Consider the following 14,229-nt stretch of genomic DNA (forward strand, 5'->3'; position numbering starts at 1 on the left):
TGCTATTATATTACAGTCAAAAAAGTTTTGTTTTTTTTAAAATGCAAGCTATTGTGACACCAGACATGAGGGGTGGCACTGCGCAAGTGGGCACAGTATACGCTGTGAGCCTGACACACACGCTGGCAGGCAGGCAACTGCAATTAGATAAAAAAAAAAAAAAAAAAGCAGACTGATGTTCTAGCCCTAAAAAGGGCTTTTTGGGGTGCTGTCCTTACAGCAGAGATCAGATAAGTCCTTCAGGACTGTAGTGGACACTGAATACACTAGCCTAGCTATCGATTTCCCTATTAAATCAGCAACAGCTACACTGTCCCTCCTCTCACTAAGAATGCAGCTTCCGGGGGGCGGGGCCTAGCTGTCATGGAGGAAAGACGCACTTCGTGTGAGCTCCCTCAATATCTCACTTTAAGCAGCTATCAACAAGCGAATTTCACCCCAGAAGGGGATGACCCAGCAATGTTGCTCCTACCTGACCGACCCGACATGCTTAATAGCGGTCAGCAACTCGACAGAGTCTTACTTACCTCCGCGTGGCAAGTGTGGCCTGGTGCTCACCGGGTGGGAGAGGCGGCCGATCTCCCGATCCTGGGATGCCCAGGAGCAGCTACTTCCCGGCAGGAGCTCCGTTACCCCCCCCCCTCAGACCGGTGGGGGTTATCCCGGTCCACCCCTGAGAGGCTGTCTGGAGCTAATGGACGCACAGAGCACAGCCGCCCAGGCTGACATACTCATCTGCGACTCTCCCAACATGGCGGCAGCCGCGTGTCCTCCTGGTACCAGCAAAGCATGGCAGGATATTGAGTCTAAGCTGGACAGACTCTTTAATCAATTTTGGAAGCAAATAACAAGCAGGAAGCCCCAACAAGCTCCACCACAGCCCCAACAAGCTCCACCACAGCTAAGCGAAGCAGTCCCCATTAAAATCCACCAACGCAAAAGGCGTCAAAGACGGGACCGGAGGCACAAACAGAAATGCAGAGCCTGCCCCACGTCAAGCACTCGCCTCCACCTTAAGCCACCACAATCCCGCACCGGACGTGAAGCACCACCGGGACAGATCCGACCACCCGACAAAACAAGCTTCCAACACCTCAAGCCGCGAACCCGGCACTCAGCCAGAGACTTGCCTTTGTTGTTCCAGGTATCAGGGACTCCCAGGGTCTGCACCTGGCACCCAGAAGGGATCGGATGAGCACAAGCAGTAAACAGCAGTCTGCCAAGCATGTCCCACTATAGCTGATCCTCCACACCATGCCTTTGATCACTGAACTGCTCTCTGCACATTAACCAATCGTAAAGTAGCAAGCGTTTAAACATGTCATTATTTCACCTCCTAAAGAGTTTATTGTCGTAGTTCCTTACATGCCTTTACCTTAACCGTTCATGTATTATGTTATTCACTAGTCTCATCTTATGGGGCGACTCACACTTTATTTATAACTAGTGGTGGAGCTGCTGATATAAATACACAGTTGATAACGTGCAAACTACACCCTAAACATGACAGCCATCTTTCACAACAATGTACTGCTATATACTCATACCCTCAGTGCAACTAGCCATGATATACGCATGTTCAGCCTAGCATGCTCAAATATAACACACTTCTGTCTAAAAAAAAAAAGAATAAAAAAAAAAAAAAAAGAATGCAGCTTCCGAATGAATCTAAAATGGATGCTGTCCAGGAGGTGGGAGGGTCTGGGAGGGAGGGTCTGCTGCTGATTGGCTGGAATGTGTCTGCTGACTGTGAGGTACAGGGTCAAAGTTTACTCAATGATGACGAATAGGGGGCGGACCGAACATCGCATATGTTCGCCATCCGTGGCGAACACGAACAAGCTATGTTCGCCAGGAACTATTCACCAGCGAACTATTCGGGACATCTCTACTGAACAATGCTCCCCAAAAATAATTATTTTCTTTCTCAAAAAAGTTAACAAAAGATCTTTTAACAACTTAATATTGGTAGCCTAGTCTCACACTAGGATCATTGACAAAATGGTACTCACCCATCTCCCTATCAAAGTTGTTTCACGTGTTATTGAATAGAATTAGTGATCTAGGCTATCTACCATCCACTCACCGGTGAAGCAAAGGTAAAACACACTGTGTCACTGCTGGTCTGTCTCCCTCGGTAGTTGCAATCAAATTGTTTGGAACAATTCAGCTTGGAAGTAAAGTTTGTTTTATTCTGCTCATTCTTTTTGCCTTCTATTGACCAGTTGTCACCTGAGCTGTGAATATAATATTTAGTGGTATTTAGAGGCTGTCCTCTAACCATCAATCATCTTTTTTGCTAGCTTTGAATTGGACAGATGATTCAGCCCACCAGGCCCGGACTGGCCATCGGGCATACCGGGAAAATGCCCGGTGGGCCGCGATGGCCGTGGGGCCGAGGCCGGCAGGGTAGACCACAGGATCTCCCTTGCCATCCCGTGCCGGGCCAGCGCTTCCCGAGCGCCGGCCCTGCTGTGTGCTTCCATGGGCCGGTGGGGAGATCAAAGATCTCCTTCACCGGCCCAGAGACACTGTTAAAGGCGGCTGCCCGGGGCTGAGGAGTGAGGGAAGCAGGAGAGAGGACCGGCGGAGCTCTATCCAGCAGCTCCGCCGGGTCCTCTCGCGAGGTCTGAGCGTTGCCGCGGTAACCGCGGCAACGCTCAGATCTCGCGAGAGTGAACTCTAGCCTGCAGGTTAGAGTTCACTCTCACCACTGGACCACCAGGGAAGGAAGCTGCAGAAAGAATCCCCCTCCCAGGCATACAACAACACCCCTCACACTGCACCACTACACACATTACGCTCCAGATACACGCTAGATCCCTTACCCTATATGCACTCTTAATCCTCTATACACACACAATCTCCTATACACACTCTGGGTCCTTTACACACTCGATCTCCTACACACACACACTGCACCACCTACACACACACACTACATTCCTTGTCAGCAAACACATACAACATTCTCTAAACACACCCTCTCTACAACCCCTACACACACTACGTCACCTATACACGCACACTACAGCCCGTATGCACACACTCGCTACATCCCCTATAACACTATGCCCCCTATACACACACTCTCTACAGCCCATAGCTACACATATTACACCACAAACACAAATGAAATTGACCTATTTACACAATACCACACCACACTCTACACACATGCAATCCCACAAGCAGGCTACACACACATGCACCATACACTTTCCTGGCCCTTTTGTCCTCTGGTATCCCTCTTGTGGAGACACCAGAGACAATTTAAAAGCAAACACAGCGCAAGCATGCTATTACATTTTCTTGCGCTGCGCAGAACAAATACAGGGCCTTTTTCTAATGCCAGAGCTCTTCAGCGGGGCTCTGCGCATTGAACTAACATGCTCACTTTGAAAGGGGGCGTGCTTGTCATTAGTGATGGCAAAACACACCCTCTCTGGCCCCGCCCCCTTCTTAGGGGGCCGCTCTGATTGAAAAATGCCCGGGCCTAATTTTTTTCCCAGTCCGGCCCTGCAGCCCACATGGGCTAGGGCACACAGTTTGTCACTCATGGCTCATCACTTATTTGCCCCCACCTAGCTAAAAAAAACAAAACATTAACAAACAGCTTCTTCTCTATTCCATTTTCTTTTTGAGTGAATCACTATGAATCAAGAATCAAACCAAACTTGTTTGAGCTCACAAAAGAGAATTCCTCTGTTATTCTGGCACATGACAACTCGCAAATTTGAATTTTGTTTGATTATTTGATTGGTCCAAATTTGTCTGAAAATGCAGTTCTGGACGAACTGAATGTCCAATTCTACTATACATGCAAAACGACTCATACACAAAACTATTATTTTCTGGAATACGTTTTATGGGTATGCAGTGCATTATCCTGCAAACAGCGTTTTCTAGAGGGAAGGTTGAATAAAAAATCCACTATTGCATTAAAAAAGAAAAAACTGAAAAAAATGTTTATCTTACCTAGTTGCTACTTTTATTTCTAGTAAGAGACACATTTCATGCTTTGCAGTGTACTTCAGTGCCACTACCTGTGCTTTGGAAACTGCAGTCTTGTGGTGCCTGTTAACTCCGCAGACATAGTTGGGAAATGCTGCTAGGGCACACTGAAGGAAGGTAACTTATTTTTCTAAGGAAAAAATGAGTTAGCACTGTGCAATAGACCATGCAGAGAAGAACAAAGCTTCCCACACACCCAGTCTGTAGCATAAATAACCTTCTTCAGAGCACTATTAGCTTCTATTGACTGTATCTGCGGAGGTAGCAAGACTCAGTTAGGCAGGGCAAACAAACACTGCAACGAAAGGCATTTGAAACAAGGGCGGGCAGCTGCAGCAGGAGTGATTTAATTTGAAAACAGGGGATTTTTGACAAAATAAAAGGGAAAAAGTGAGTGGGCAATTAATGACCTATTCACCTGTTCCACACTTTCATATATATATATATATTTTTTTTTAATAACCTCGGCTGCTAGGCATTGTGCTTCCCCCCCCACAATAGAGGATGGTCACTGACACTATAGACCGGATGCATGGGAATGCTTTGTTCTTGTTGGGATGGAAGGGGTGAGCAGGCGGTCAATTGCCCACTGACATGTTTCCTTTCCTTTTTGGATTTGTCCCCTATTTTGAACTTGAAATGACTCCTGATCCTCATTTCTCATTAATAAAATATAGCAAAAGGAAAAAAAATACAATCAATTACTCTAAAACTGACATCCCCTTAAGGACACACCTTCTGGAATAAAAGGGAATAATGACGGAATATTTCTGTCATGTGTCCTTAAGGCGTTAAAGTGAGAATTCAAGGTGAATTCAAAGTAAGTTTTAAATCTAAGATCAAAATAGCTGAACTGGCAACATTTCTTAAGCTAGCGATGCTTTTAGATCTGCTACTTTGGCCTTAAATTAAAATGTATTTTGGATTATATTTCAGTTCTCACTCTGGTAAATAACCCCATAAATACTCCCGCCTCCCTATAAAAATAAATAAATCCAGATATATAATATTACAAGTGGTTAAAGATGTGTATTTAAAATAACTTTCTGTGCGATTGTGCCAGTTTAATTTTTCTTATCAAAATAGCTGCTACTATACTACATGTGTAATTCTCCCAAAAGCACAAAACGTAGAATGTTTTGGCACTTAATATATAGTGCTCCACTATTATCTATACATTTTCCAGATATATAATAATCTAATTTGGTAAACTCAGAATTGACATTGCAAAAATGGCTGATATTGCTTAGCTTTTAGACCATGCAATATTGTAGCTATTTTACATGTCAGAATAGTCATAGCAGCATGTTATCTGCTGTTTTGGCATTCTGGGGGTGGCGGGGGGGAGAGACTAATGGAAGAAATTAAGAGCTGGGGTGTGGGAAACTAATGGGACACAGGGAGAGCTGGGGGGGAACTAATGGGACACATGGAGGGGTGGGAGGGAGTTATACAGACACATGGAGGGCTGGAAGGGGGGTTATAAGAACACATGGAGTGCTGGGAAGGGGGTATAGGGACACATGGAGGGCTGGGGGGTATAGGGACACATGGAGGACTAGAAGGTGTTTAGTGACACATGGAGGGCTGGAAGGGGGCTAATGGGACACATCAGAGCTGGGAGGGATGGCTAGTGGGACACATGGGGGCTGGGAGGAGACCTATTGGGACACATTGAGGGCTGGGAGGGGGCTATAGGGACAAATGGAGGGTTGGGAGGGAGGGCTAACATGGGTGGCTGGGGGGGATAATGGGACACACCGGGGGGCTCATCGGACACATGGGGGTGCAACTGAGACACATGGGAGGGCTAATGAGACACATACAGGGCAGGGAGGGGTATAGGGACTCATGGAGGGCTGGGAGGGGGCATATGAACCAAGGCCAGTGCAAGCATTTTGGTGCCCTAGGCAAAAAACTAATTTGCCGCCCCATTTGCTTCACCCAATCATGCAAACTGACACACACGCACTAACCCATGTAGACTGACGCACACAGACTCATATACACACACTTACCCATGCAGACACACGCTGACCCATACAGACACACACTGACCCATACAGAGACACACGGACCCATACAGACACACACTGACCCATACAGACAGATACACTGACCCATACAGACAGACATACTGACCCATACAGACACACATCTACCCAGACAGACAGACACTGACCCATACAGACAAACACGGACCCATACAGACAGACACACTGACCCATACAGACACACTGACCCATACAGACAGACACACTGACCCATACAGACAGACACACTGACCCATACAGACACACTGATACAGACAGACACACTGGTCCAAAAAGACTGACACTGACCCATACAGACAGACACATTGACCCATACAGAGACACACGACCCATACAGACACACACTGACCCATACAGACAGATACACTGACCCATACAGACAGACACACTGACACAGACAGACACACTGACACAGACAGACACACTGACCCATACAGACACATTGACCCATACAGACAGACACACTGACCCATACAGACAGACACACTGATCTACATAAACATACTGACTGAAGCAGACTAACACACATTCTCTGACATACCTTACCTTCATTGCTGCTCATTCCCTGTGCCTGGCTGCCCTTTCTCTGCACATTATGCTCCTGCCCACTTCTCCCCACGTACAGAGGAAGGGGCGGGAGCAAGGAATTGAAGCGCCCGTGCGCAGCCGCAATGCATGTCTGGGAGGGAAGGCCTGGCTGAGCTGGCTGATCTGTAGGAGCGCTGGGAAGGTGCTATAGGAACACATGGAGGGCTGGGGGAGGGCTAGTTGGACACATGGAGAGCTGGAAGGGAGGGCTAGTGGGACACATGGAGGGCTGGGGGGTATATGGACAGAGGGAGGGCTAATAGGACACATGGAGGGCTGGGGTCTAATGGGACACATATGGGGGCTACTGAGACACATGGAAGACTGGAGATGGTAGAATGAGACACATGGAGGGCCGTGGGGTAATGATACACATGGAGAGGCTGGGGAGTAAAAAGACACACAGAAGTGTGTGAGGAGAAAGAGACAGAGGGGATGGGAAAGGGGAACAGGAGACACACACAGAGGAGCTGAGGAAGACGAACAAGAGTCACACAGAGGGGCTTGGAAAGGGGAGAATAAGACACACAGAGAAGCTGTGGGGAAAGATACACATAGAGGTGCTGGGGCCTGGGAAAGAGTCTCACAGAAGAACTGGGCAAAGGGAGAAAGAGACAATGGGGCTGGGGCTAAGAGACACATGAAAGGGGCTTGGGGGAGAAAGACACAAACAAAAAGCATCTTCACTTGTGTCTCCTGCTCTCCCTGTAACTCAGAGTTGGCCGGTAAGAGAAAGACGTTGTATTAAAGGGACACTATAGTCACCAGAACTACTACAGTTTAATGTAGTGTTTCTGGTGTCTATAGTCTGTCCCTGTAGGCTGAGCACTGTAAATGCTACCTTTTCAGAGAAAAGGCAGTGTCTACATTGCTGCCTAGTAACATCTCTAGTGACAGTCTCTAAGACGGCCACCATGCTTCCTAGTCCAGTGCTGCACACTCTGCATTGAGGCGCTGATCACTCCCCATAGAGATGCATTGATGCAATGCATCTCTATGAGGAGGTGCTGATTGTTGCGGTGAAGCGCAGCATTTTGCCACACATGCGCAATAGCCCCCCAATGCTTTCCTATGGGAATTGAATTGGCATTGACTGAAATGTATCCCGTTGTAAGACAAAGTTAAAAGTACACTCTTATTACTTAAAAAATACTGCTGTGCAATAGCATACATTCACAATTTCAATCCAAATGTTCAAACTTTTCTTAATATATCAAGAATATGGACTGAAACATTGATTATATGCAAATGCACGTCTGCTTACAATAAATCCACTCTTTTGTTTATTTTGAAGCCCTATGAGTGCTTTCTTTCACGTTTGAGTGATAGTTTTCAGTTTTCAGTTTTTTTTCCCCGCTTCCATATCTGCACACTATGCTGGCGCGATGCATTATGGGACTGGTATAAAAAAATTTTTCAGGGCTGCTTTTCATTCCCAGTCCGGCCCTGTAACCACCTGTACTTGATGACATCTATTACACATTTATGGAACCATGTTGAGACCCCCAGTTCCTCTGTAATGCCTCCTCACTGGCAAGTATGTTGTGTAGCAAGGCCAGGTTTTCCATTTGCTCTTCATAACCTGGCAATTGTTTCCTTCAGAATGTGTAAGTATGAGTAAGAATGCAAGTATGAGTTGGTAATGGAGCCTACCTACACAGTAATAAAATAGCCCAAAGTACTCAGGGACATGCATGGAGGAAAAATCTTTTATTATAGATTTTATTGCTTCCAGTAAAATGGGGCACTGAGTGTGGTATACAACACAAATAATTCCTCTAATATTCTACTGAACTTTCTCAAAAATAAGTTTATAGCAAAGAAAGGATACTTTGCACCCCAGAATGAAATTAAGGTGTAGAGAAGTAGGTGTAGAATCATCCATGGCCCCTTTAGAACCAAACAGACACTTCTATATACACCCTGTTCCAAATTATTATGCAAATTATATTTTTCTCATTTACCTAAATAATTGATGTAAATAACAGTCAGCATAATTCTCATGTTATCAACTGTTTATTTATTTTATTGAACAAACCTCCTAATGATAACAGTATTTTTTTTAAACATAAAAAACGTACAATGCACTGTTCCAAACTATTACGCACAGTAAGTTTCAAAACACTTTACAGGTTGTTAAGAACGGAAAATTGTAATTTGTTGTGTTTGCAGCATATTTACTGAAATCAAAAGCTATTTCAATCAAACTTATAACAACATTTTAACTTTTTAAACATTTTAACAGTTCACGTTACATTTTAACATAGGACCCCTTATTTGATAGCAGCTTCACAAGTCTTGCATCCATTGAACTTGTGAGTTTTTGGACAGTTTCTGCTTGAATTTGTTTGCAAGATATCAGAATAACCTCCCAGAGCTGCTGTTTGGATGTAAACTCCCACGCTCATAGATCTTTTGCTTGAGGATGCTCCAAAGGTTCTCAATAGGATTGAGGTCAGGGGAGGATGGAGGCCACACCATGACTTTCTCTCCTTTTAACCCCGTAGCAGCCATCGATGCAGAGGTATTCTTTGCAGCATGAGATGGTGCATTGTCATGCATGAAGATGATTTTATTACGGAAAGCATAGTTCTTCCTTCTGTACCAGGGAAGAAAGTGGTCAGGCAGAAACTCCACTTACTTTGCAGATGTCATCTAAAGGGGCCGACCAGCTCTCTTCCCATGATTCTGGCCCAAAACATGACTACACCACCACCTTGCTGACATCGCAGCCTTGTTGGAACAGGGTGGTCGTCCACCAACCATCCACTACTCCATCCATCTGGACCATCCAGGGTTGCACGGCACTCATCAGTGAACAGGACTGTTTGAAAATTAGTCTTCATGTATTTTTCTACCCAATGCAGCCATTTCTGCTTGTGAGCATTGGTTAGTGGTGGCTGAATAGAAGGTTTATGCACAGTTGCAAGACTCTGGAGGACTCTACACCTTGATGTCCGTGGGACTCCAGAGGCACCAGCTGCTTCAAATATCTGTTTGCTGCTATGTAATGGTATTTTAGCAGCTGCTCTCTTGATCCGATGCATGGATCTGGCAGAAATCTTCCTCAATGTGCCTTTAACTGCACAAACCCGTCTGTGCTCTGAATCAGCCACAAATCTCTTAATATTGCGATGATCACGCTTAAGTTTTCGTGAAATATATAATGTTTTCATACCTCGTCCAAGGCATTGAACTATTTCACTCTTTTCGGCAGCAGAGAGATCCTTTTTCATCCCCATATTGCATGAAAATGGTGCTCTGCTCAATAATGTGGAACACCCTCCTTTAGTAGTTTTTCCTTAAATTGGGCTCACCTAGCAATCTAATTATTACAGGTGTCTGAGATTGTTGTCAGTGATCAAAAGAGCCCTGAGACACAATGCCATCCATGAGTTAAACTGAAAAACAAAATATTTAATCTTTGTGACACTTAAATAGAATTTGCATAATAATTGGAACGGGTATACAAGGGTAAGGAAATAGAAACATTTCTCTTATCCATACACATATATATATACTAAAGTAATAGCTAAAATGATTAAATAACTGAATACCTAAAATAATCATGATTAGGAGACACAAGTAACTCAAATTCTCGAGTATTATCTTTCTTAAAAAATCTGTTTGAATAAGTCAAACATAGGCTGCTTTAGTTTTTGATTTCCTATTATTAAGACTGCGCCATTCAGTGATGGAAATAGGATGATAAACACTACCCAAATGACGGGGGGATATTTTCCAAACATTAAATCTGTGAATATCATACACTGAGATACATAGAAGACAGTGCATAGTATTAGGAGTAAAGTTACTGTTCTAGCTGCAGTGAATAACTTATTAAGCTGCGGATTCCTGAAAATATTGGCATTTCTCTCTATTTTTCTTTCCATATTTCTTACGTGTTTCCAGAGGGAGTAGAGGATGGAGATTGTTGCAATGAAAAAAATGGCAAACGCTATAAAGGAAATTGCAAGATATAGACTAATGCCACAATATGAATAAAAATGGAAAGTTATTACTTTGATGGTCACATTATCTTTGCTCTGTATTTTCTCAAGAAAGTGTACATTCGCTGTAATCAGGATACTTGGTAGCACTGATAGAAGCATTGACCCAAATAGAATCGTAGACATGTTTTTCGACGTTTTCTGACGCAGCCACTGGGTGACTCGGTGTTGGAGGTTTGTGATTTTCATGCTGCAATAGACCGAGTACCATGTACTGCACCACAAGCTGGAGGACAGTATTAACGAATTAAAAAATATGATTGTTTTTTGAACACAGTTTAAATAGAAAAAGGTTTTCAAGAAATAACTGCTCAATATTTCAGCCATCATATAGGTCTGAAGAAGGAGATTAGTAGAACTGAGGCTAATTATCAACTTGTCTCCTGGTGACAGGCTTCTCACTTTGGCCAATTCTTTTAAACATGATGCAATGATGTAGATATTGTCCAATATTCCAATGAAAGATAAGACAGATTGACAAATTACCACATCTTGATTGTTATACTCATCCATTCTGTCTATTAAATTGTTATTTGTCTATGTATTTGAAGTGTTTCTCCACAACCTGGTTTTGAAACAATCGAGTCTCTCTCGTTTTAACAGAAATCTTTCAATGCGTCCCTCCTGTATAGGAAAACTGATATGTTTCATATAATTTGAATAAATGCACTTCCAAAGGATATCATGCAAATTACATCTATCAATTTCTCATCCCCTTGGATACTGAGGTTCTAAACATACTAGTAATGAAAGAAATATCATAGTAGGATAAGCACAACAACTAGTTATGTACAAAAATCTAATATTATCCAGGAGACACTCCTGGGGGATTATCTACTCAGAATAATACATACTAACAATATAGATCATAAGAAAGTATATACAAAACAAATGAAACAAATGTAGCACTTATGAGTTACCTTCTTGGAAGGAAACAATATAACGGGTTCTTCTCATTAAGTCCATGGGGGGATAAATTGTCCAAGGTATGTATCCAAAATGCCTCTCTTTGTAATAGTCTAGTATTTCTATTGCCACCTCGTGTTGGTGTAGGTACATGATCTATTCCCATTAAGCGTAAAGAGGGTAGCGAGTGTCCTGCTTCTAAGATATGTTGAGCAACAGGCTGAGTTATTGAGGAGAGCTAGGCGTATAGCTGACCTGTGCCCCCTCATACATTCCCTTAAGTCATTTGAAGTTTTGCCTATATAGGCAAGTCAACATGGACACATAATGTGATACACTACATGTGTGGTGGTACAGGTAATCCTGTATCTAATTTTGTATTCCTTCCCAGATCAAGGGTGAAAGAATTCTTTCCCAGGAGTCATAGAATTGCAGGCTGTGCATTTGAGGCATCTATAGCATCCCACGTTGCTAGCAGGGGATAATAGCTGTGATAGTGCATATTGACCTGTATGTACCAGATAGTTGCGTAAATTCTTCCCTCTCCTATAGCTCATAATAGGACTTTGTTGAAGAGAGGATGGCAGCGATGTATCTTTCCTAAGTACACCCCAGTTGTCACGTATGATAGACGCCACTTGTTGTGATTCAGTGTGTAGTGCTTGAGGGAAGAACAATTGATCGCCTATTCCAGAGCGTGTGGATGGTACAGCCTGATTCAAGATGGGCTTGGAATATCCCCTCTCAGTAAATTTTTGGTCCATCTCTTTGTTTTTCGGCATTATTAGGGTCAGAGTTCTTATGTAGCACTCTCAGAAATTGAGATATGGGTAAAGATTCTTTTCATTTCTTAGGGTGAGAACTGGTAGCGTGAAGAATTGTGTTCCTGTCTACAGGTTTTGAGTATAACGTATATCCAAGTTTGTTATCTTTGATAAAGATCTGCAGATCCAAAAAGTCTATCTGAGAGTTGCTGATTTGGTAGGTAAACTTAACTAGGGAATTCATGGAGTTTAATGAGTACATCATAGAGTTAAGCAGTTGTTCTCCCCCTTGCCAAATGATAAAAATATTGTTCATGAAACGAAGGTATTTCAATACGTATGTACCATATTGTTCCAAGATGTGCCTTTGTTCAAATGTGTACATAAAGGCATTAGCATACATGGGGGCCATAGGTGCTCCCATTGACATTCCTGTTTTCTGTATGTAGTAACACTTCTCAAACCTGAAATAGTTCAAATGAGCACCATGTTTTTCTGTATTTAAACTGCCATAGTATCACTTATTGTTGGACTGAAACGTCGACACTGACAAGTTTGATGTATGAATTGTGTCACGTCCTGCTCTGTTCTGTGAAGATCTCTGGCAATGGCTTCTGGTATCCAGTACTCTTGTTACAATTCTTGTTTAGTTTTTCTTGGTTTTTGGTTTTCTATTCTATGTCTGGTTTTCTTTATGCTGGGATTTCTGGGTTCATTCCTGTAATCCATCCCTGGGATTCCCAGTCTCCAGGTTTCATTTAAATGTTTGTTTTATGTTGCCACACCCGTTTGTTTTCCATCATTCACTCTGTTTCAGTGTTCCTGCAGGCAGCTCCTCAAGGCTTCTGCCCTTTCTTGCAGGTAAGTGCTATATATGTCTTTTGGTTGTTTTTAGTATACATTAGGCAGTGTAGGACCTGCCAGATATGGGGTACATTGGTGTTGTTGGCAGGCTTATGCAATGTATGATCATATAGTGTGACTAAATCCCCATGATTTTCATATGTAGTACTTAGTTATTTCTCCTCTTGTTTTGCCTATGTTATCCTGTCTTGTTTTAGTTTGTATACCCAGTCCATGTACAGTCCTGTCCAGTCTTGCCCAAGTTATGTTCATGTTTTCCTCATGTCTTGTGTATATGTTCTGGGTTTAGCTTACTATGCTTCTCTGGTTCTGGGTTCTACTAGTTCTTGTTTTCATGTTTGGTGCCTATCTCTAGTCTTGCCTTGTTTCTAGTACTGGATACAATCTTGCTGCAGAGCCTCCCTATTAAGCTCCTGGGAGGTCTGCTTAATTTCCAAGCTCCTAGTTCCTGGTATCCGCTGAAGCTGATTCAGGGTCTTGGTATGTGGCTGCACAAACGCTGGTGCTCAACACCAGGGGGCGTGTGGTTACCCTGCACCAGACCCTGCTAACCCACCTCCACGCTGAAGACTCCCACTTAACATCAGGCATTATGTGTCCCGGTCCATGCGCCGCCTGGACACTGTGTCTGGGTTCCGGGCACTGGACCGCCACCCTGACATATGGCCATAGGCACAATGGAGTTCGTGGAGTGGACCCTGCAGCTTTCCTGATCTGTTCTGTCTGTATCCTGTCCTGCCTGGATTATGCAGCATACAAGAGTACCTGTATCTGGACCAGTCTGCTGGAGATGACTTCCTCACTGTTCAGTCTGTCTGATTTCTGTTTTGGAGGGGGTCGATCTGCTAAGGTGTTCGGTGGTCTCTGCAGGTGACATCTTGTTCTGCTTCTTGTTCTAGTTCCTGTTTCTGCATGCAAGGGATCCTGTGTTTGGACCAGTCTGCTAGAGATGGCTTCCTTATTTTTGTCGTGGAGGAGGTCGCCTCGGGTGTTCCCTTGTGATGCTTGTTTCCTGTTTCCTGCTCCTTC

Source organism: Pelobates fuscus, chromosome 10 (assembly GCF_036172605.1).
Source record: "Pelobates fuscus isolate aPelFus1 chromosome 10, aPelFus1.pri, whole genome shotgun sequence".
NCBI classification, from domain to species: domain Eukaryota; kingdom Metazoa; phylum Chordata; class Amphibia; order Anura; family Pelobatidae; genus Pelobates; species Pelobates fuscus.